The sequence below is a fragment of the Vombatus ursinus genome, unplaced genomic scaffold (assembly GCF_900497805.2).
Source record: "Vombatus ursinus unplaced genomic scaffold, bare-nosed wombat genome assembly UNPS02014799.1, whole genome shotgun sequence".
Lineage (NCBI taxonomy): Eukaryota > Metazoa > Chordata > Mammalia > Diprotodontia > Vombatidae > Vombatus > Vombatus ursinus.
This window is the reverse complement of record NW_020954577.1, coordinates 2,523,742-2,549,489: the sequence shown is the minus strand read 5'-3', so window position 1 is coordinate 2,549,489 and position 25,748 is coordinate 2,523,742. Positions and strand designations below refer to the sequence as shown.

General features: G+C 38.8%; 1 pseudogene; it reads left to right on the top strand.

Moving 5' to 3' along the window:
- The first annotated feature begins 10,427 nt into the window (after window positions 1-10,427).
- LOC114050537 overlaps window positions 10,428-25,748 on the top strand; it is a 30,774-nt pseudogene continuing 15,453 nt past the window's right edge.

Below are 25,748 nucleotides of genomic sequence, written 5' to 3'. Positions count from 1 at the left end.
ACTAAGAGCTGGTTTTATGAAAAAAAAACAATAAAATAGATAAACCTTTGGTTAATCTAATTTAAAAAAGAAAGAAGAAAATCAAATTACTAGTTATCAAGAATGAATGAAAAGGGTGAAACTACCACCAAGGAAGAGGAAATTAAACCAACAATTAGGAATTATTTTGCCCAACTATACAACAACAAATTTGACAATCTTAGTGAAATGGATACATATTTACAAAAATGTAAATTGCCCAGATTAACAGAGGAGGAAGTAAAATACTTAAATAACCCCATCTCAGAAAAAGAAATTGAACAAGCCATTGATGAACTCCCTAGGAAAAAATCTCCAGGGCCAGATGGATTTACATGTGAATTCTATCAAACATTTAAAAAACAATTAATTCCAATATCATATAGATTATTTGGTAAAATAGGTGAAGAAGGAATCTTACCAAATTCTTTTTATGATACAAATATGTTGCTGATACCTAAACCAGGAAGAGTCAAGACAGAGAAAGAAAATTATAGACCAATTTCTCTAATGAATATAAATGCAAAAATTTTAAACAAAATATTAGCAAATAGATTACAGCAACTTATCACAAGAATAATACACTATGACCAGGTAGGATTTATACCAGGAATGCAGGGCTGGTTCAATATAAGGAAAACTATCAGCATAATCCATCATATCAACACCAAAACTAACAGAAACCACATGATCATCTCAATAGATGCAGAAAAAGCTTCTGACAAAATACAACACCCATTCCTATTACAAACACTAGAGAGCATAGGTATAAATGGAATCTTCCTTAAAATAATAAATAGCATCTATCTAAAACCTTCAGCAAGCATAATATGTAATGGGGACAAGCTAGAAGCATTTCCAATAAGATCGGGGGTGAAACAAGGATGTCCATTATCACCACTATTATTCAACATCGTACTGGAAATGTTAGCTTTAGCAATAAGAGAAGAAAAAGACAATGAAGGTATTAGAATAGGCAAAGAAGAAATAAAGCTATCACTCTTTGCAGATGACATGATGCTATACTTAGAGAATCCCAGGGAATCAAGTAAAAAACTACTTGAAATAATAAACAACTTTAGCAAAGTTGCAGACTATAAAATAAACCCACATGAATCATTGGCATTTCTATATATTACCAACAAAGCCCAACAGCAAGAGATAGAAAGACATATTCCATTTAAACTTACTGTAGACATTATAAAATATTTAGGAGTCTACCTCCCGAAACAAACCCAGAAACTCTATGAATACAATTATAAAACATTTTTCACGCAAATAAAGTCAGATCTAAATAACTGGAAAAACATCAGTTGCTCATGGGTAGGTCAAGCTAATATAATAAAAATGACAATTCTACCTAAGCTAATTTACTTATTCAGTGCCATACCAATCAAACTACCAAAAAGTTATGCTACAGAGTTAGAAAAAATAATAACAAGATTCATTTGGAAGAACAAAAGGTCCAGAATATCAAGAGAACTAATGAAAAGAAATTCAGGGGAAGGTGGCCTAGCCATTCCAGGTCTTAAATTGTATTATAAAGTAGCAATCATCAAACCTGCTTGATACTGGCTAAGAAATAGAGTGGCAGATCAGTGGAACAGGTTAAGTATGCAATACACAGTAGGCAATGACTATAGTAATCTATTATTTGATAAACCCAAAGACCCCAGCTTCTGGGATAAGAACCTACTCTTTGAAAAAAACTGCTGGGAAAACTGGAAAAGAGTATGGCAGAAACTCGGCATAGACCAAAATCTCACACCATATACCAAAATAAAGTCAAAATGGGTACATGGTTTAGATATCAAGGCTGATACTATAAGCAAACTGGGAGAGCAAGGAATAGTTTACCTGTCAGATTTATGGAGAACAGCGGAATTCATGACCAAACAGGAGATAGAGAACATTACGAAAAGCAAAATAGATAATTTTGATTACATTAAATTGAAAAGTTTTTGCACAAACAAAGCCAATGCAACTAGGATTAGAAGGAAGGTAGAAAATTGGGAAAGAATTTTTACAACCAGTCTCTCTGATAAGGGCCTCATTTCTAAAATATATAGAGAATGAAGTCAAATTTATAAGAATACAAGCCATTCCCCAATTGATAAATGGTCAAAGGATATGAACAGACAGTTCTCAGATGAAGAAATTAAAGCCATCTATAGTCATATGAAAAAATGTTCTAAATCACTATTGATTAAAGAAATGCAAATCAAAATAACTCTGAGGTACCACATCACACCTATCAGAATGGCCAACATGACAAAACAGAAAAATGATAAATGTTGGAGAAAATGTGGGAAAACTGGAACACTAATGCATTTTTGGTGGAGTTGTGAAATGATCCAACCATTTTGGAGGACAATTTGGAACTATGCCCAAAGGGCTATCAAAATGTGCATACCCTTTGACCCAGCAATAGCACTTCTAGGGCTATATCCCAAAGAGATCACACAAATGGGAAAAGGACCTACATGTACAAAAATATTCATAGCAGCTCTTTTTGTGGTGGCAAAGAACTGGAAATTGAGAGGATGCCCATCAACTGGGGAATGGCTGAGCAAGTTGTGGTATGTGAATGTGATGGAATACTATTATGCTATAAGAAATGATGAACAGGCTGACTTCAGAAAAACCTGGAATGACTTGTATGGTCTGATGCTGAGTGAAGTGAGGAGAACCAAGAGAACATTGTACACAATAACAGCTCTGTTGTGTGATGACTAATATTGATAAACTTAACCCTTCCTGGCAATACAAGGATCTAAGACATCTCCAGAGGCCTTGTGATGGAAAATGCTATCCACATCCAAAGAAAGAACTATGGGAGTTGAATTGCTATTTTTTTCCTCTTCTGTTGAGTTTTGTTTCCTCTTTCTGATGGTTCCTCCTACTGGTTTTAATTTTTACTTACATCACTAATGTGAAAATATGTTTAACATGAATGTAAATGGATAGCCTATATCAGATTGTGCACCGTCTTGGGGAGGGTGGTGGGGAGGAAGGGGGAGAAAAATTTTAAACTCAAAAGCATATGGAAGTGATTATTGATAAATCAAAATAAATTAATAAAAAAAAGTTAATGTAAGTATAGAGAGGAGTTAAGATACAGTGCTCAGTTCAATTGGGGGGGGGGTAAACCTTTGTTTTCAATCTTTGATTATTCATACCTCTCTCCCCTTAGAGAATTCAGTGTGCCCAATGATAATTTGTTAAGAAGATAAAACTCCAGATTAAATGTCAATGCCCCAAGATGAATTGCTTGATTTGTTTTTTTAATTTATTTATTTTTAGTTTTCAACATTTGCTTCTATAAGATTTTGAGTTTTAAATTTTCTCCTCCTCCCATTTCACCCCAGATGGCATACAATCTGATATAGGCTCTACATATACATTCATGTTAAGCATATTTTCCCACTAGATATGATGTAATAAGCAATTAGAACTAATAGGAGGAAGCGTGAGAATGAATCAAAAAAAAACAAAAGAACAAAGGGAAAGGACAGCAAATAGTATGCTTCCATATTTTTGGGTGTGAATAGCAATTTCCATCATGAATCTTTTGTAGTTGTCTTAGATTCTTGCGTTGCTGTGAAGAGCCAAGCGTATCAAAGTCAGTCATCCCATAATGTGGTTGTTACTGTGTACAATGTTCTCCTGGTTCTGCTCCTTTCACTCTGCATCAGTTCACATAAGTCTTTCCAGGTTTTCCTGAGGTCCACCTGCTCATCATTTCTTATAGCACAATTCCTTTACATTCATATACCAGTTGATGAGCGTCCCCTCAATTCCCAATTCTTTGCCACCACAAAAAAGAGCTGCTGTGAATATTTTTGTACATGTAGGTCCTTTTTCCATTTTTATGATCTTTTTGGGATACAGACCTAGAAGTGGTATTGCTGGGTCAAAGGGTATGCATACTTTTATAGCCCTTTGGGCATAGTTCCAAATTGCTCTCCAAAATGGTTGGATCATTTCACAACTCTACCAACAATGTATTAGTGTTCTGAATTGGTTGGTTTAAAGTCACCCTTTGGTGTTTCCTAGGGTGTTTTTATTCAATCAATAAGCATTTGCTAACTATAATAAGCAAGCATTGTCTAAGTGAAGAAGCAAAAAAGAAATGTAAAAGACATTCCCTGCCCTCAAGGAGCTCACAATCTAATGGGTGGACAACATGGGAACAGATATGTAGAAGCAAGATAAAGACAGGATATATTGGAGATAATCAATGAAGGGGAAGCAATAGTGGGATTGGGAAGGCCTTTTTGTAGAAGGTATAGAAAGAAAATGAAAATAGTATGCTTCAGTTTCCATTCAGACTCCATCAGTTCTTTCTCTGTAGGCAGATGGCATTTTTTTTTATCATGAGTCCTTTGGGATTGTCTGGGATTATCACATTGCAGAGATTAGCTAAATCATTCACAGTTATTCATTTTACAATATTTCCATTACTGTGTACAATGTTCTTCTGGTGCTGCTCACCTCAATTTGCATCAGTTCATGGTAGTTTTTCCAGGTTTTTCTAAAATCATCCTGTCCATGATTTCCTATAGCCCAATAGTGTTCCATTACAATCATGTACCACAACTTTTTCAGCCGTTCTCTAACTGATGAACATCTTGATTTCCAATTATATGCCACCACAAAAAGAGCTGCTGTAATTTTTTTTGCACAAACAAGTCTTTTTCCCTTTTCTTTCATTTTTTTGGGGATAAAGACCTAGTATTGATATTGGTGGATTAAAGGGTATGCCCAGTTTATAGCCCTTTGGGCATAGTTTCTAAATGGATTCCTTCACAACTCCACCAACCATGCATTTGGGTCCCAATTTTCCTATCCCCTCCAACATTTATCCTTTTCCTTTTCTGTCATACTAGCCAATCTCACAGGTGTGAGGTCATACCTCAGAGTTGTTTTAATCTGCATTTCTCTACTCAATAGCAATTTAGAGCATTTTTCAGATGATTATTGATAGCTTTATTTTATCTGAAAAATGCCTGTTCATATCCTTTCACTATTTATCATTTGGGGAATGACACGTATACTTATAAAGTTGACATAGTTCTCTATATATTTGAGAAATGAGGCCTTTATTAGAAACTGTAAAAGGCTGTAAAAATTTCCCCAGCTTACTGCTTTTCTTCTAATTGTGTTGCATTTGTTTTGCTTGTGCAAGAGTTTTTTTAATTTAATATAATCAAAATTATCCATTTTGCATTTCATAATGTCCTCTGTCTCTTGTTTGGTCATAAATTCTTCCCTTCTCCATAGATCTGACAGGTAAACTATTCCTTGATCTTCTAAGCCAGTTTCTATCAGCATTTATATTGTTTACCTAGAAAAATCTCTAAATATAGAGCCCACATTTAGGTTTCCACAGATGTAAATAAAGGCTCTCCAGATCAAAAAGAGTACTCACGGTAACAATGTTTATTGTGGGTAATGATAAAAGCAATAGCTAGCATAGACAGATACATAGACATGTAATCTTTAAAGTTGGCAAAATACTTCTACAAATATTATTTCACTTCATACTCACAACAACCCTGGGAAATAGGTGCTATGATTATCTTCATTTTATAGATGAGGAGACTGAGGGAAGTAGAGATCAAATGCCTGAGGCTGAGTTTGAACTCATCATCCTGACTCTAGGTTCAGGCTCCATCCACCACAGCACCTAGCTGTCTCCTAATAAATACTCCCAGTAGCACACAATAACCACAATTCTTCCTCTCAGGTGAGGCCCACTTTCCACAGGGTCCCATAATCCTCACGACTCATAGCCCTTCCCTCTGGTTGGGCAACCCATCAGGAGGGAAATGAACCTGATGGAGTTAGCAGAGCAATCCATCTTTGTTGCCTTCAAAGGCTGCTTTTCCTTATGACTGAGCCCATGACTTCTAATATCAGAATTGCAGATTGCAAAATACATGTCCTTTACTCCCTCATGTCGTATCTTGAGTCCCCTACTGCTCTTCCAGTTCTTGGGGCCACGTAGTTGATTCTCTTCTCTCTCCAACAGGCTTCCTTTGCTTCAGAATTTCCTTCTCTTTGTTGTAGTCAAGATTAGGGGTGAGGAAACCTTCAGCCTTGAGGTCACACGTGGTCTTTTCGGTCATTGGGCGCAGCCTTTTGACTTGAGTCCAAGTTTCACAGAACAAATCCTTTTATTAGGGAGATTTGTTCTGTGAAGTTTGGATTCAAACAAAGGGCCACACCAGAGGGCCACATGTGGCCTTGAGGCTGCAGGTTCCCCACCCCTGGTCAAGATTCTGGAACTCTCAAGCATGGGACAAGTAGAAAGACACCCCCTCAGGAAGAACTCCTTTCCTCCAGAAGCTAGGACTCAGGAACTCTCACTGCTTGATCCCTGTGGTTCCCTTCTTCATAGGTGTCATGTGGTGTGGAGATATGGTCTCTGCCATGTTGTCTCCAAAAGTGAGTCCAGTTCCTCTTCATACTTCAACATGCCTCGGAGGCAGCCATCTCTGATAGTTGAGCCCTGTCTGGCTCCAGTAGGTGGGCTTTGGCTTCATCTTGATCAGAAGCAGGCATCCAACCACATTACTCCCCTGTTATCTCTTCACCATGCCATCTAAACGCCAGCCACCATCTTCATCCCCCATACCCATTCCCACTAGAGTTTTGTATATAGCTTGTATGTCACTTATTTACAGGATCTTTGAGGGCATGGACTATCTTTTGCCTTTCCTTATATCCCCTGTGCCTGGCCCATTGTAGGTACTTCTTGAAAACTCACTGACAGACTGCCTGCCCACCTGCTTTCTACACTATAGGCCCTTAATTGATTGATTGATATGCATAGTTTGCTAAACATGAGGTTAGAAGAGCATCATTCAAAATATTTCTCTTCTTTAGCTGAAGTTCATGAGTTAGTATAGCCAAAGACATCTGTTGTCTTCAGAGGACAGGAACAGTGTAGTGCTAAATCTTATTCACTGTCTTTAGTGAGGTACATTGGTTTCATTTAATGCATAATATTCACAATGAAGTTAACTTTATTTCCATTTTTATTTGTTTTAATGATAAAAGAGAAGGCATTGGATACCCTATCACTTGCATCATTCAAGTGCAGAGACAGAGAAAAAGAGCAAGGTGAAGGGGGACAGAGAGAAAAAGAAGGGAGGGAGAGAGAGGAAGAAGGAGAGGAGGGAGGGAAGAGAGTGGAGAGAGAGAGAGAGAGAGAGAGAGAGAGGGAGGGAGGAGAGAGAGAGACAAAGAGAGACAGAGAAAAAGAGGGAGAGAGAGAGAGAGAGAGAGAGAGAGAGAACAACCTCTCTAAACCTCTCCTTTTTTTCTGTAAAATGCAGAGGTGGGACTAAATGATCTCTAAGGTTCTTTCCATCTAAAATTATGAATCTGTGAAGGAGCCAGGGCTAGGTGGTTAGGACAAAACAGTAACTTCACTATGGAGCTAAGGACCAATTCCGATCTTGTTTGTTCTATCATCTAGCAGCAGGTGGCGCTATGCTCCTAATGTTCTCTTAGGGCTAGGAGATTTTTTTGCCCATTGACCTCCATCCTAGGCTACTATTACAGCTAGAAGGGATGTTAGAGACCATAGGAGCCAACTCTGGCATCTTTCAGTTAAGGAAACTGTGGCCCACAAAAGATTTCATTCAACTAAGAATTATCAAAAGCTAGGTTCTATTGCTCCCAACCTTTTTTCTTCTATTTTTAATTAATATGTTCACCAATGATAAAAATTTATCCTTCAAGGTAGAGCAGGGAGAAGGCTCTGAGCCCTCTTCTCAGTTCTCCCCTTCTCTCTGGAAAGTGGAGAACTTACTCTTGGGTGCAGCAGCTAATATGATTAAAAGAATGGAAGGAACCCCATAGCCCGAGGCCTCCTATTTCCCCATTGGCGAAAGTCTATAAATTGGCACTTTATTTCTTTGGAACAAAGACTTGCCCTCTTAAAAAACAAACAAACATACAAACAGGCAGACTTATCTCAGCTTTGAAGGCTTCCAATCTTCACCAAGAACGCTCTTCACCAGCAGACTGTTCTCTTCATTGTCTCCCAAACTCATTCTACTCATTTTTCTTTTTATGCTTTTTATCACATTTTTCCTCCCTGCCCTCTCTGTCTTCCATTTGTCCAAATCCTGTCCTTCAAGGCCCAACCTTGCTTATGCAGCCTTCTCAGATCATTTTAATCCACAACAACCTCTCCTTCTGAATACTGAGCACTTAGGATGCAATAATTCTTTGGGGCTCCTAAGCCTAGAACTCTTTAAGGCTTAAAAAGCACTTTATACACCTTGTCCCATTTGATCCTCACCTCAGCAGGTATTATTTCCATTTTACCAATGAAAAAGCTGGGGTACCTAAAGGTTAAGTGAATTACCCAGGGCAACAAAGCTAGCTAGTATCAGAGGCAGAATTCCAACCCAGAGGTCTCCTGCTTTCAAGTCCACTACACCACATTGTTGTTTCAAGTTGATATCAGTGTTTATAAGCAAATGTCATGCCTTTCCAACCCAATTGTAAACTCCATGCATGCAGGGCTTGTGGAATATTCCTTTTAGTAGTGCTGTGAACATGGCAGACCTCACTCAGAGCTGAATGAATGATCAGAAGAGAAGCATGACATCATGAAGAAAACACTAAATATGGAGTCAAAAGACCCGAATTTGAATTGTGTTTCTGCCACTTACTTCTTCCCTGCGTGACCTTCCACAAATTATTTGGCTTTTCTCTGCCTCAATGTTTTCCCCAGAAAAATAAAGGAGTTAGACTAGATGGCCTCTAAATTCCTTGTCAGATCTAGATACTATTTGAATCTTGAGCATAGGGAGAGGCCTGTGGTTTCAATGGTACAGAGAACTCTCAGATGAGGAAAGTCCTTCTACCAATGTAGGTCAGTCCTTAGTCAGCAATTTAGTCTTAAAGAACTTCCTAGAGGGAGGGGAGAGGCTCTCTCTTCACTCCTACCCCTTACCTCTGAATAGAATCTTATCTCTGTCTTTTATCTCATTTCAATTGCAGAGGTCTCTGATTTCATCACTCTGGATACTTCCTTTACTCTAGGAGGTCACTTTTTCACCTTCATGACTTAGCACACAGACTGTCTCCTTGAACTACAGTGACCCAGGGTCTGAAGAGGAGTCTTTCTGAACTTAGCTAGTCTAGTCCTCAGGTGACAGACACAGCCTTCTGCTTGGCTAGACTCAAAGCCTCTTCAACTTGGTCATACCTATGGGAAGCTGGAGGGCACCATAGTGCACAAAGTGTTAGACCTGGAATCCGGAGACTCACCTTCCTGAGTCCAAATCTAACCTCAGACACTAGCTGTGGAAACCTGAGCAAGGCACTATATCTATAGCAGCTAGATGGCACTGCAGTGGATAGAGCGCTGGGCCTGAAGTCAAGAAGACTCACTTTCCTGAGTTCAAATCCAGCTTGAGACACTTACTAGCTGTGGAAACGTGAGCAAGTCACTTAGCCCTGTTTCCCTCGGTTTCCTCATCTGTAAAATGAGCTGGAGAGGGAAATGACAAACCACTCTAGTATCTCTGCCAAGAAAATCCCATATGAGGTTATGAAGTCAGACACAACTGAACAACAATGATACCTATCAGATCACAGTAATCTGCTGTTATGTGCACATGATAATAATTATGAGGATGGCAATATTATTAGCAACAACAATAATAGTTATTATTCACACAGTGATTCCAAGTTTGCTGAGCACTTTACATAGGTTCATTAGCCAGTGGATAAAGGGCTAGACTTGGAATTAGAAAGATGTGAGTTCAAATCCTTCCTCAAACACTTAAAAGCTGTGTGACTCTGGGCAAGTCACTTAACTCCTCTCAATCTTAATTTCCCTATTTAAAAAAAATAGGGATAATAAAGGCACCTTTCTCCTACTTGTGAGGACAAAATAAGACATTATATATCAAGTACTATGCAAACCTTAAAGCTTTATATAAATGTTGGTTATTATTACTAATAAACCATTCATTCACTAACCTTCCCCTATGTGTATATAAGCTCCCATTATGTGCAATTTGTTCTACTAGGAGGCAGGGAGAATGAAAAGATCTTGGGTCCTGCCCTCAAGGTGCTTACAACTAAGACAGAATGAAGAGATACATAGAAATAAATATGTTAGAATATAGTCAGTATATAAGAAAAACATAAATGCTATGAGATCATGTTCAGCAGAGGAGATCTGGGAAGGCTTTAAGAGGAGGTGACCTGAACTGGGCTTTCAATAATGAGTATAAACAAGCAGAAATTTGGAGGGAGAACATTTTTAGGCATAACAAATAGCACCATCAAAGGTATGGAAGTGAGATACCATTTAGCTAACAAATTATTTGAAAGAGAATAGGATATGATGAGGCTGAAGGGGGAATAGGAGCCAGATGGTGGAGGACCTCAAACATGAGAGTAAGTCTGATCTTTATTCAGGACAACGGGGAGTTTCGGGAGTAGGAGAATGATAAGAGCAGACCTGGGCATTAGGATACTTTCCCTGACAGTGGCATTTAGGACAAACTGGAAGGGGAAGAAGGCAGGGAGATCTGTTAGGAGACAATTGCAATAGTCCAGGTGAAAGGTAAGGAGGACTTGAATTAGGTGACAGTGGAGTGGACAGATGTGTCATTTTAGAGATACAGTCAATAAGGCCCATTGATTGTTTTATTATGTGGCCTTGGGCAGAGGGAGGGGCCAAAGATGAGTCAAAAGTCCAGAGTAATGGACAGAAATAAAGTCAGAAAAAGGAACAGGCTGGGGTTGGGGGGGGGGGAGGAAGTGGGGAGAGGATGAGGTCAGATCTGTGATTCCTTTGACATGTCAGTGGAATGTCTGGGTGGAGGTGTCCACTAGGCAGTTAGACATGTGAGTATGAAGCTGAAGTGAGATTAGGACTGAAGATGAAGATTGTAACTATACCAACGCTAACTAGCACTTACATAGTGCTTTAAGGTTTACGATGCACTTTAAAAATTGTCTTATTTTATTCTCCCAACAATCTTGAGTGACAGGTTCTATAATCATCCCCATTTTATAAGTGAGGAAACTAAGGCAAACTGAAGTTAAATGACTTGCCAAAAGTCACACAGCTAGTAAGTGTCTGAGGGCGGATTTGAACTCAGGCTTTCCTGACTCCAGGTCCCTTGTTCTAGGTCCCACTGAGCCACCTTAGTGATCGTCATCTTCATAGAGATCACAAGATCAAAGATTTAGACCTGGAAGGGACCTTAGGAGACATCGGGTCCAACCCCTATATTTTACAGGTGAGGAAACTGAGGCCAGAAAGCTTCAGGGACTTGTCCAGGCAATAAGTAGCATAGGTGGGCTACGAACCCACGTCCTCCAACTCTAAATCCGTATCCTTTCCCCCACAATGGAAGTTCTTAATGGGGAATACATGGATAGATTTCAGGGAAAGGGGTTCTGTGAATTTGGGTGGCAAAAAATGGCATTTTTACTTTCACAAACCTTAAACTGAAATTTAGCATTTCCTTTGATTATGAATGTAGACAATGGATTTTTTTTTTGTGAAAGGGGGTAGATAGTCTTTACCAGACTACCTGCCAAAGGGTCCCTGTCATACCAAAAGATGAGGAACCCTGTACTACACCCTTCCAGTTGTGGGAGTGGGTGACAACCTCAAGGAAGAAGGGGCAGAGAAAGAAGAGAAGGGATGTTCTGACAGAGCCTTTAGGAGTGGCTACATGGGAAGGGAAGGGAGCGAAAGAGGGGATATTGAAGGAGATCCAGAAGAATGGATTAGAGAGGTAGGAGAACCAGAAGGCTCATTAAAGAAGCAACAAAAACACAGAAGGCAAAGATCATAGAGTGAAAGCTAGGCAGGACTTCAGAGGTCACTGAGTTACTGTAGAGCTGAGAAAACTGAGGCAGACAGAGGTTATGCGATTTACTCAGGGCCATACAGCCAGTAAGTGTGTGAGACAGGATCTGATCTCAGATCCTCATGGCTCCCAGTCCACGTTCTGTTCACTTAACCAAAGCCTCACCAGTGGTGTCGACCTCAAATGAAATGAGAGCCATGAAACAGTACACAAGGGTCCCTGTGGGCCACATATTAACATTTAAAAATGTAATATGATCTGTGCTTTATTGCATTTTTATTTATTTTGTTAAATAGTTCCCAATTACAAGTGTTGTGGGCTGTAGGCCTCATGCATGAAAGCACCGCTGTATACTACCTAGGAAAATGAAGGCTGGAAAGAAATCATGAGAAGGTGGTTACCTGTAACTTCTGAGAAAGTTGTTTTAGGATTTCTGTGGAAGAAGTATCAGCCCCACATGGCAGCAATGTCCTCCCTCCCATCAGCCAGGTTCACTCATCTTTCCCTGCCTCACCTTGGCAAGGTATATAACCACCTGTGAATTTGTTCCTTTCCGGGCTCACAATCCAGCATTTCTTTAGCCATGAGACTTCACTGGGGATCTGGAGGATCTGACCTCAACACTGACCAAGAAAACAACTCTAAAGTCCCTGCTTATTTTGTTCCCAAGGGAGAGAGTTACTGAGGTTGGGATGGCCAGTGCCATGGTACTCACAGGAGACATTGATTTTATCCATTACAACTGCACTCTAGAATCCCAAGCCAATAAATTATGCTAAGGATGGAAATATGAGCAGAGCTTCCTCAACAACTTTGTGGTCCTGGGCCCCAAAGACAGAATCAAAGATGTGTTGGAAGCCAACAGAAGACGGAGTTTCTGTGGGATTCCCATTACAGAAAATGGCAAGACAGACAGCTACCTAGTGGATATCATCTCTTCTCAGGACATAGACTTTCTCAAGGAGGAAAAGACATCATTTTCTCTTAGGACAGTAAATTCTTAAGAAGGAGGATTTTTTTTTTGTGAGATCATGACAAATGAGGAGGATCTGGCAGTGGCTACTCCAGGGGTCCCAGTAAATGAATTAAATAAAATCCCACAGCTAAAAACAAAAGGAAAACTGCCTCCTGTGAATAAGAATGATGAGCTAGTGGCCATCGTGGTCTGCCCAGACCTGAAAGAGAATAAGCTACTTCTTGACACTGAAGGACACCAAGAAGTAGCTGTTATGTGGACAACCACTGGAACCCATGAGGATGACAAGCTTTACCTAGGTTGGTATCAATGTGGTTGTCCTGGACTTTTCCAAAGCACACCCTAGGTATCAATGTGGTTGTCCTGGACTCTTCCAAAGCACACCCTAGGTATCAATGTGGTTGTCCTGGACTTTTCCAAAGCACACCCTAGGTATCAATGTGGTTGTCCTGGACTTTTCCAAAGCACACCCTAGGTATCAATGTGGTTGTCCTGGACTTTTCCAAAGCACACCCTAAGGTATCAATGTGGTTGTCCTGGACTCTTCCTAAGCACACCCTATCTTCCAAATGAACATTATCATCAAGGAAATCAAAGAGAAGTCCCCCCACGTCTAGGTTATTCATGGCAGCTATACAAGAGAAAGGCCTAATAATGGAATAGTCAACCCTGTAGGTTGGCAAGAGCAGAAAACAGTTCCATATGTATCACTCTGTCACATGAGAAGCACCAAGTGACAGTTATATGTAAGATCAGAATACATATGGTATTATGGTGTTTAAGTCATTGCCAGTGACTGAAAAAACCCTTGATCTTGTGATGATAATGAGGTCTCTATTGGTGGCCACTACTAAGGCCCTAGGTGAGATCCAGCTGAAGAGAAAACATTCAGGTAGTTTCTATGGGAACTTCAATGAAGAGGTCAAAGTCAGAGTGGCTCAAGCTATGCCTGGTACTTTGAAAGACAAAGAATCCATCTACCAGTTGATTCCCAGTTTGACCACTGGCATCCAGTGCTCCAGCTGAGATATGGATGCCAACAGTTCAACACAAGTCAGACTTATGATGTACTCAGGGGAGCTGAAACATGGGAAGATGACATTCTTTGCCCAGTGGAAGCAGTGTCCATGGACACCCCTTATATGAGCAGTCCTTCTGAGAAGTAGGCCAGGTTTTTTCTCCTTTAATAAAAGCTGTATGTTTTGTTTTAAGTCATTTTTGTAGAATGGTAGAGGGGGAATGACAGAATCCAGATTGCAAAGGTCTGAGGAGAGAAGGTAAGAAGAAATGGTGAGAGCTGGTGAGGACAGTCTGTTCAAGAAATGTGGGAATATAAGAAAGAAAGGAGATGGACTGAAATTCAAGGAAGTGGCAGGTTTGAAAAAAGACTTGTGTCTTTATTTCTTAAGAAGAAGAGAGACATTTGCCTACATATGTAGGCAACAAAGAAGGTATCATTGGAGAGGGAAAGATTGTAGATGCAAGAGAGAAGGGATAACAACAATAATGGACTTGATATAGGGTTTTTAAGTTTGCAAAACCCTTTTTATACATTATTTCCTTTGAGCCTTACATAACCCTGTGAAGTAGGCACTGTTAGTTACTATTATTTCTTTTATTTCAAATAAAGAGACCGATTAATCAATAAGCATTTATTAAGCTTACTGTGGAAGGTGCTAGGATTACAAATATAAATACAAAGACTGAAATAATCCCTATGCTCAAAGAGTTTACATTCCATGGTGAGGGAAATTCATAGAGGTCAAGTAATTTGCTTAGGGTCACACAGCTATTGAAGCTCAGAGATAGGATTCAAACCCAGGTCTTTCTGACTCCAAGTGCGGGGCTCTATGCACTATGTCATTTTTGCTTTCTCTTGTTGGTACACTAAGACACCAAAAGAGGTGAATAGGAAGAAAAGAAATCAAACTAAGTAAAGGGGTTAGCTTTGGTCAGAAAGAAAGCCACCCCTTCCTGTGAGATAGGAGAAAATAGAGGAGAACACTGGGAAATTGTGAGGTAAGGCTAAGGGAAATCCAGGGAATTCACGTTGGATAACCTCCATCTTGTTAAAATGAGAGGCAAGGTTATCATCTGAGAGTGAAGGAAGGAAGTTGAGGCCTTAAGAAGAAATGAGAAGTCTAGAAATCAATCAAAAGATTGTCGATCTATGGTGAGGGCCCAGCTAGGAGATTAAGCAGTAAACTTCTGCCCTATGTAGGGAGAAGATATATTTTCTCAACTAAAGAGAATTGTTTTCCTTGTGCTTCTTTGTGACAGCCTGATTCCTGATTCCAAGGATGGATGATTAGGCTGAGAAATTAATTAAGAAAGATTCATACTTTTATGTTACATGTGTAGAAACTGATTTCACCAGTACTGCGAACTCCTGGGTGAGGAAACTCCCTTCTACCAGTGTAGGTTGCCACCTTCTCTGCAAACTTAGAATCTTAGAGAGAGACCTAAAGCACTAAGACCACACAACCAGAATGTGTCATAGGTGAGACTTGAATCCAGATCTTCTGGATTCTAAAGCCAGTTTTCTGCCTTCTGTGCTACCCTGCCTCTCCTGTACTTCAATACATAGTATATGTAGATTACAAATGTAAGATATGTTTCATTAGTTCATTGTCTAAACAGAAAAAGATCAAAGAAAGAGGAAAAGGACTGATATTCATAGCAGCTCTTTTTATAGTACCAAAGGACTAGAAACTAAGAATTGGGGGATGGTTGAACAAATTAGGGTATATGAATGTAATGGACTATTATTGCACTATAACAAATGATAAAAGAGATGGATTCAATGAGCTTCTTAAGAAAAAATCCCCAAGACCAAATAGATTCACAAATAAATTCTACCAAACATTTAAAGAACAATGAATACCAATACTGTATAAAATATTTGGAAAAATAGGCAAAGAAGGAGTCCCACCAAATACAACACGTATATGGTGCTGATGCCCAAACCAAGAAGAGCCAAAACAGAGAAAGAAAATTATAGACCAATTTCCCTAATGAATATTGATGCAAAATTTTTAAATAAAATACTAGCAAAGAGATTCTACCAATATATCACAAGAATCATACACTATAACCAGGTGGGATTTATATCAGGAATGCAGAGCTGGTTCAATATTAGGAAAACTGTCAGTATAATTGGTCATATCAACAACAAAACCAATAGAAATTATATGATTATCTCAATAAATGCAGAAAAAGCCTTTGATAAAAATACAGCACACATTCCTATTAAACAAGAAAGTATAGGATACATGGAGTTTTCCTTAAATGGTAAGTAATATTTCTCTAAAACCATCAGCAAGCATTATATGTAATGGGGATAAGCTAGAAGCCTTCCAAATACAAGCAGGGTGAAGCAAGCATGCCCTTCTATTATTTAATATTATACTAGAAATGTTACCTATAGCAATAAGAGAAGAAAAAGAAATTAAAGAATTAGAATAGGCAATGAGAAAACAAAACTACCACTCTTTACAGATATGATATTATACTGAGAAAATCCTAGAGAATCAAACTTAAAAACTGCTTGATATTATTAACAACTTTAGTAAAGTTACACGATACAAAATAAACCCATATAAATCATCAGCATTTCTATATATTATCAACAAAGTCCAGCAGCAAGAGATAGAAAGAGAAATTCCATTTAAAATAACTGTAGACAATATAAAATACTTGAGAGTCCAGAAACTATATGAACACAACTGAAAAACACTTTTCACATTGTAAGTCAGATCTAAACAGTTGGAAAAATGTTAATTACTTATGGGTAGGCTGAGCCAATATAATAAAAATGACAATTCTACCTAACTTATCTATTTGTTCAGTGCCATACCAATCAAACTATCAAAAAGTTATTTTATAGAGTTAGAAAAAATAATAATAAAATTCATCTGGAAGAACAAAAGTTCAAGGATATCAAGGGAATCAGTGAAAAAAAAATGTGAAGAAAGGTGGTCTAACTATACCAGATTTCAAATTATATTGTAAAACGGTAACTATAAAAACAATCTAGTACTGGCTAAGAAATAGGGTGGTGGATCAGTGGAATAGATTAGGTAAAAATTACATTATAGTAAATGATTATAGTAATTTTGTATATGATAAATCCAAAGATGCAAGCTTTTGGAACAAAAACTCGTTATCTGACAAACAGTATGGCAGGAACTAGGTATAAACCAACATCTCACACAGTACACCAGGATGAGGTCAAAATGGATTTATACATTAAGGGTCATACCTTAAGTAAATTAAGAGAATATTTAATAGTTTATCTGTCAGATTTATGAATAAAGGAAGAATTAAGGAACAAAGAAGATATAGAGAGCACCACAAAATGTAAAATAGATAATTCTGATTATATAAAATTTAAGTTTTTGCACAAACAAAATCAATGCAACCAAAATTATAAGGAAAGCAGAAAACGGGGGAAATTTTTGCAATAGTTATCTTTGATAAAAGCCTCATTTCTCAAGTATATAGAGAACTGAGTCAAATTTATAAAAATACAAGTCATTCCCCATTTGATAAATGCTCAAAGGATATGAACAGGCAGGTTTCAGATAAAGAAATCAAAGCTATCTGTAGTCATATGAAAAAATGCTCTCAATCACTATTGATCAGAGAAATGCAAATTGAAACAACTCTGAGGTACCACTTCACACCTATCAGAGTGGCTAACATAACAAAAAAAGGAAAATATTAGATGTTGGAAGGGGGTGTGGGAAAACTGGGACGCTAATGCATCGTTGGTAGAGTTGTGAACTGATCCAACCACTCTGGAGAGTAATTTGGAACTCTGCCCAAATGGCTATAAAATTGTGCATACCATTTGATCCAGCAATATCACTGCTAGGTCTATATCCCAAAGACATCCAAAAAAAAGGGGAAAAGACCTATTTGTATAAAAATATTTATAAGAGCTCTTTTTATGGGGTAGCTAAGTGGCACAGTGGATAGAGCACCAGCCCTGAAGTCAGAAGGACCTGAGTTCAAATCCGGCCTTAGACCAAACACTTGACACTTACTAGCTGTGTGACCCTGGGCAAGTCACTTAACCCCAATTGCCTTTAAAAAAAAAAAAAAGAGCTCTTTTTGTGTTGGCTAAGAATTGGAAATTAAAGGGATGCCCATCAATTGGGGAATGGCTGAACAACTGCAGCAAATGATTGTAATGGAATGTTATTGTGCTGTAAGAAATGACAAGCAGGATGATTTCAGAAAAACCTAGAAAGACTTACATGAACTGATACATAGTGAACAGAACCAGAACATTGTACACAGTAGCACTAATATTGTTCAATAAAGAAATGTGAAAGGCTTAGCTATTCTCAACAACACAATGATCCAAGACAATCCCAAAGGACTCATTATGAAGCATACTAACCATCTCCAGAGAAAGAACTGATATTGATTGGATACAGACTGCAGCATGCTATTTTTTACTTTCTTTCATTTTTTTCTTTTATTTGAGTCTTCTTGACTAAAGACTAATATGGAAATGTTTTACACAATTACACCTGTATAACCTATATCTGCTTGCTTATCATCTCAGGGAAGTGGGAGGAGAGGGAGGGAAGGATATAATTGGAACTCAGTAATAAACTTTAAATAAAAATGTTTAAAAACTGGGGGGAAAAAGAAATGATGAAAGGGATAGATTCAGAGACACCTGGGAAGACTTGTATAAACTGACACACAGGGAAGTGAGCAGAACCAAGGGAGAATTTATTCAATAACAACAGCATTTTAAAGGCAAACAACTTTGAAAGACTTAATTCTAATTGATTAAATGACCAACCACAATTCCAGAGAGCACCTGGCAGAAAGGTGATAGACTCAAGATACAGAATGAGATGTATTTTTTGGACATGGCCAATAAGGGAATTATTTTGATTGATTATGCATATTTTAAAATGATTTTCTTTTTCTTTTTTCAATTTGTTAGGAGAAGGAAGACAAATAAATGCTTATTAAATGAAATAAAATGAACAATTAAAAAAAACAACCCTGCAGCTGAGAGAGATTAAATCATTTGTCCAAGGGTACATAGCTAGTGTCTAAGAAATAATTTAAACTCAGGTCAGTCATCCTGCCTCCAAATCCAGCACTCTATCTACTTTGCCACTTAGCATCCGTTTAACGTTGGAAGGAGTCTTAGAGATTGTCTAGTACAACTCCTTTAATTTACAGACAAGAAAGGAAAGCAACATGCCCAGGGTATCTATGAGGCAATTATATAACCTGAGATTTGAGCCTAAATCCTCTGACTCCCAATCCAGGACCTTCCCCAGCTACAGTGTAGCTATGATTGAGCAGCTAAATGGAAAAGGGAATCAGCCCCTCTGTCTTGGAGATTTAAATTTGTGAAGATGAGTCTTCCACAATTTCACAATTCCCCTCTCCCCTACTGATTAAATTCCAGGTGCTTGAAATACTGAAGCACATATTATAATTGCTGATGGTGAAAGTCAACACCCACTCAATATAACTGACACATGGCCAAAAAGTTTTGCTTCCACAAGATCTAATCATACATCATTGTGAACACAAGCAATATAAATACACTCTTTCATACTTAGGTCTTCCTTTATAGATATGCGTCATTCAATGACCTACAAACACCCAATTTACAATCCTCCCCCTCACCTCCCACTCCCCATATTGCCCACGCCATGAGCACACAGGCTTGAGAAAATGGAGTCTTGGGAAGTTTTACCCATGGGTGCTTGCTTTTGGAGGCCTTGATGTCACGGGAGGTGAGGTCAGATGTACCCATTACATAAACAGAAATGAATTTAATTAAATTCAGCTGATGTTTATTAGCCACCTACTATGTGCTAGGTATTTGAGATCAAGAGACAAAATGAAAACATTCCTCACCTATTGTACTGGGTTTGGAGTTAAAGGATCTAGGTTTGAATCCTAGCTCTGCTACTCACCTGTATGAATGTGAACTTGGACAAGACATTCAGGTCTCTGCTTCTCTTGTTTCTCATCTATAAAATAAGGCAGTAGCACTAGATGACCTTGATGGTCCCTTCCACACCGAAATCTGTGATTCAATGCTTTTTCTTGTAACTTATAAGATGTTGTTGTTGTTCAATTATTTCAGTCGTGCCTGACTCTTCGTGACCCCATTTGGGGTTTTCTTGGCAAAGATACTTAAGAGGTTGGCCATTTCCTTCTCTAGCTCATATTACAGATGAGGAAACTGAGACAAACAGGGTTAAGTAACTTGCCCAGGGCCACATAGCTAGCAAGTGTTGGAAGCCAGATTTAAATTCGCGAAGATGAGTCTTCCACAATTTCATCACAGCTAATTTGGAAATGATAAACTTTTTCATAAAAACACATAACATTTGGTTAGTATTTTTTGTTTCAGTTCATAGCATTTATTATTTCTACCTCTACAGTATTTGATTCATGCTATTGACCAACAATGGCACAGTTTTGGGGGATTTTTTTGTTTGTTTGTTTTACAAAGCATTGTTACTTAACTTTAATCACATGTCCCATATGTTTGGAGTGATGACAGATTTTAACGTCCATGTGCCTACCCTACCCTCTACACTTTTACAAAACAGCATTTTCAAGACTCTTTTTCAACAAGGCATCTCTCAGGCACAAGTAAAGAATAACACATGATTTCTTGAGAGGCAGCACAACAGAGATAATTTTGTTTGATGGTCCTTTGGTTACTAATAAAATTGAGGCAATAGACAGGGGACTCACTTGTCATTGGTATTCATTCACAATCTTAGGGAAGGATCTAACATAGTGTGCAAGGTAAAAGGGAATCCCTAAAATGGAAGGCTCCTGTTGGTGGATGACATTGTGCTGGTCCATTACACCAAGTGTTGGAATATGGCAGAGACGCCTAAATGAGATACATAACACACAAAAGATCTTGGCCTATCTCTGCAGGAAAACAGGGGAAAGGATGAAGAACATCTATGTTATATGACGTGTATGCTATTGACTTGGACAGACAAGCCAGGGAGCATGATAAAAAGGTGGGCTGATCATGGAATGAGAAAAATGGGCAACCTGTGTTTGTAGTTACTTCCTGGGTAACCATGCAATGTCAAAAGAGCTGGAGAAAAGGTCCTAGGATGCTTGGTGGACTTCCTGAGGAAGACATGGACAAAAATCATAGAAAGGGACAAGCCAAAGGTGGGCTCTTATCCACACCACAGAAGGGGGTACCCACACTGATGAAAACAGAGATCATTTCAAGAAGACCCTAACCATAACAATAACATAGTCAAGACAAACAACTTTAAAAGACTTAAGGACTTTGTCTGATGCACTGACCATTCACAGTTCCAGAGGACTGATGGTGAATGCTACTCATCTCTTGCCAAAAGGTGATGGACTCAAGGTGCAGAATGAGACATACAATTTTGGGCATGGCCAATGAGAGAATGTATTTTCTTTTACTATGTATATTTATTATAAGGGCTATCTTTTCTTTTTTTCCTTGATTGGTGGGGGAGGAATTGTGGGAGGGGAAGAAAATAATTTTTTGTTAGTTGAAAAAGAAGGAAAGAAAAAAGAAGAAATAAGAAACTTTGATAGTACAGATTTTGTGAAACAGTTTAAAAAATTGCTGTAGACCACTGATTGGGAAACACTACCTGAGTGCACACACATGGAAATGACTTTCCAAAATTCTATTTGGCTTGAAAAAATTAGCCAGGTGTGGTGATGCCTGCCTGTAATCCTTGCTTCTGGGGACGCTGAGGCTGATGGATCACTTGAGCTTTGGAATACTGAGCTGCAGTGGGCTAAAGTTAAGTGGGTATTCACACTAAGTCTCACACAAGTATGGTGAATCCCCAAGAGTCGGAGCCATGAGGCCACCTAAGGAGGGGCATTAAATTGGCCCAGGTTAGAAATAAAGCAAGTCAAAACTTTTGTGCTAATTGGTAATGGCATTGGATTTGTGAATGGTCATTGTGCTTCTAGCTTAGCCAAGAAAGGAAGACTGGGAAGGGAAAAGAAGGAAAGAAAAGAAGAGGAGAAGAGAAAAAGTTTATCCTCTACACACCAATTACTGGGCCCACCCCATCTATTCATAGCTACTGTCTTCACCCTCCTCTTTCTGATCTCCACATCACTACCCAAAGAAGATAGAAGAGCACAGCTATCTGTATCACATGCTTACCTACAAAAACAGATTCCCAGAAAGAGCAAACTACCAGGGAATTGACAGTCTAGGAAGATAAATATTAATCTTCTTGTAGTCTTATTGATGGATTTCTATTAGGCCCCACTGATGTCTCTGCGGCCTTGGAACAGGGACAGGATGCTAAAACTAACAATGGCGTCTCCTCCTTATGGACTTCAGCACCGAGGTTCCTCCCTTCCCATCTATTTATTGACAAATTCCAGGGCTAGACTGACCAAAAGACTGAGCGGAGTGTGTTACAGTGTGGGGCACTGCCAATGGGGGCTGCTGCTTTGGCCCATGTTTCATTCTTGCAGCCTTTTACATCTTTTTTAGGAAGCAAAAAGTATGTTTCTTACATCCCAGTTAGCACATGAGTCATAGGGTTTGGAAAAGTTGACTTAAACAAGAGAGGATTTCTATAACCATTGCTCTGTTGAGTAAGAGAAACCTATGAGCTGTGAGATCTAATAGGAAGTGGGAATATGATGAGGAGTTTTGCTGTTGATGCTTTTAACCCTAACTCTATCTGGAATCCAAGGACCTCTCTATCCTTGAAAACAGGGATTGTTCACAGAGGCCAGTCAAGTAAAGTTAACTCACATTTCCAGAGAACTCTATGCTTTACAAATTGCTTTTTCTCATCACAATCCTCTGAGGGACAGGCACTACAGATGGTACCCCAATTTTATAAGTAAGGAAAATGAGACTTTATAGTGACATTTAGGGTCTCACAGGTAGTAAGGAAGCAGAACCAAGACTAAAAACCCATATCAGATCCATATATGCAGACTTAACTTCTCTCCTGAGCAACTTTCTCTCAACACCAGCCACCCATTGGATGTCCTGGAGGTGTTTCAGATTCAACAGAGCCAAAAAGAACCCTTTGTTCCCTAAAACTCATCTTCTTCCAGAGCCGCCTATTTCATTCTTTTTTTTTTTTTTTACCTCAGGCCTGGTTTTTAAATTTTTTTTCACATTTATTTTATTTTTAATTTATGGAATAAAACAAGCATTTCCATAATATTGTATAAGAAAAAAATGATTGCACATAAAACGGCAAATCGATTATGTACAACTTGCCATTCTTTTTAAATATATGATCAAGTTATCATGTAAATTTCTGTTTCTAAGTACACCACCATCCTTTAGGTTACCCAGGTTAGCAACCTCAGAGCCGCCCCTCCTGCCTCAAATAGCCTTGCTCCACATCTTTTTGCATCCCAACTCCTCTCTCTGCTCACATGCTGCTCTCCTTTCGGGCTCTTATCACTTCTCACCTGCACTATTGTCTTAGCCTTCTAATTGGTCTCCCTCCCTCCTTTAATCCAAACTTCATGTAGCTGTCAAACTGATTTTTTTATAAAGCACTATGTATTTATACGTATACATGACAGAATGCAAGCTCCTTAAGGGCAGAGACGACTTCATTTTTTCCCTGTCTCCCCAAGGTGTAGCACAGTTCTTGGTATATAATAATAAATTATTGACAAATTAATAAATGCTCGGTGACTGATTGATTGATATCGCTCCTGACTCCGAGTCTCGGGCTCTTTTTATGATAGCTTCCTCTCTGCTGCTTAGCTTCCTGGGCTGTGTCCAATTAGAGGTACACAGGCTGTTCATCTAAGTCAGATGACCACTTTGGGTAGAGCTCTCCCCATGAAGGGGACAGTCATTTATCAGTGGGAGCCTCCTTCATCCTTCTTTTTTCTGAGAGGTGCATTGCCACCTACACAATTCTTACAGCCCTATTCTGCTTTTTATCTGACCTGCAGGGTTCAGGGGTAAAAGTGATTCAGGCTCAGAGGCTCAGCACATTGCAGAACCAAAAGAACAGAAATCCAAAGAATATGGGGGCCATAATGGCAAAAGTTGTCATCATGACCACATTTCCATTAGATGAGATTTCCCATTGGCATCACCATGACCACATTCCTGTATTGGAAAAAGATTTCTCTGTTTATGTCCCAGACCCTTTAATTTCCAAACCACCTACGCTGGCCCATATCAGAGTGGTAGTAATAACACTATTCAACCCTGATAGATTAGGGTGTCCTAGATCATGAACTCAATAGTTCTGTGGAAAAAGTTAAAGCAAAGGTCTCGACCTATTGCACAGAACTACATTCTTTTTTCTAGGATTTTTGCTCAGTTAGGAAAGTTAGATGTTTGTTTCCAGGCTTGTAAATGATTCCTCTGCATATCTGTGGGCTTGTGCAATCTTCTTTATTTCTCCTCCCTCCGTAAGCCCACAGCCAAGGCCTGTCATGACAGCACTCAACTTGGAATGCTGAGCAATTTTTTCTATGAATTGTCCCTCAATGTGTAAACAGTTCTTGGAAAGAACATGAAATGCCTATTACAAATCCAAACCACATTGGAACTCTGAGATAAAGAAAGGCCTTTTTAATAACCCTTGGAAAAACAAAATTACAAATATTTTTGTAAAGAAATTTCTATCAGAAGTCTACACTTTTTTCTTCTAAACATTCATGGGCAGAGACAGAATGACACAATAGCTCATATATTATCTAGGATCACTGAGCAAGTTACGGACTCCTAGAATATTAAGGGTTAGGAGAGAGTCCAGGAGTCCTCCACCTAGTCTAGCCCTCTCAATTTTCAGATAAGGAAACTGAGGCCCCCAAAGTGGAAGAGACCTTTAGCTGTGTCATCTAGTTACTCATTGATCCAGCTGGGTCTCTATTTGCTAACTAATTATCTCAGTTTATAAACTGTGCAAGGCAAAAATTTTCACTGTGCTCTCACCTCATAAGTAGCACAAAAATGCTACTTAAGGTTAATATTCAAAGCAGGCATTAGAACAGAACAAGCCATGGCATGACTGGAGATGATATGGTATCTTCTCATTCTACCCTCTGATTTCTCCAACTTTAAATCACCACCGCTCTCCTATGCAAATCTTCTGCTCCAACCCAACTGACTTACTTCCACATCCCATCTCAGACACTTAAAACTTACGGCTGTGTGACACTGAATAAATCATTTTGACTCAGTTTCCTCATCTGTAAAATGAGGGGGTTGGATTTGATGATCACTGGAGTGATGATTCTATGAAACAGTGTCAATATAAAACCAAGGTTTCTTAGCTTCTAATAAATAACTTGATTTACCAGTAAGTGATTTTTTAAATTTACATATTATAGTCAATCAGCAAGTATTTATTAAGTGTTTAGCGTATGCTAAGCACTATGTTAAGCACCAGAGGAACAGATACAAGCAAAAAGAGAGTCAGCTTTTTCAATTTTCCTTCATTGGCTATACCTGCTCTTAAATTCCCTTCTTTTCCCCATCCCATCCAAAAAAAAAAATTACTTCTCACCAGGGGTACAGTCAAACAATAAACATTTATTAAGTATCTACCGTGTGCCAGGCACTATGCTAAGTATATTGTCCTTCTTTCTAGAAGAGGATCAATGATATCATGAAGGTGATTGGGTTTAAGTGAGGCAGGGCTTCAAAAGGTCATCAGCCTCACTCTCTCCTCCAGAGTCACGAAAGGCAAGTGGCAAGACAAAAGTCAAGATGTCCAGGAATGGCCCGGGGTGACCTAGGCTTTCCCAAAGTAAGGTCTTTCGAAGGTCTCACTTTGTAACCTTAAAGAACTATATAAACATATAGCAAGTATTAAAGCCTTTCACTTCTTGGCTGGAGCAGTGCCTTACTGTCTTAA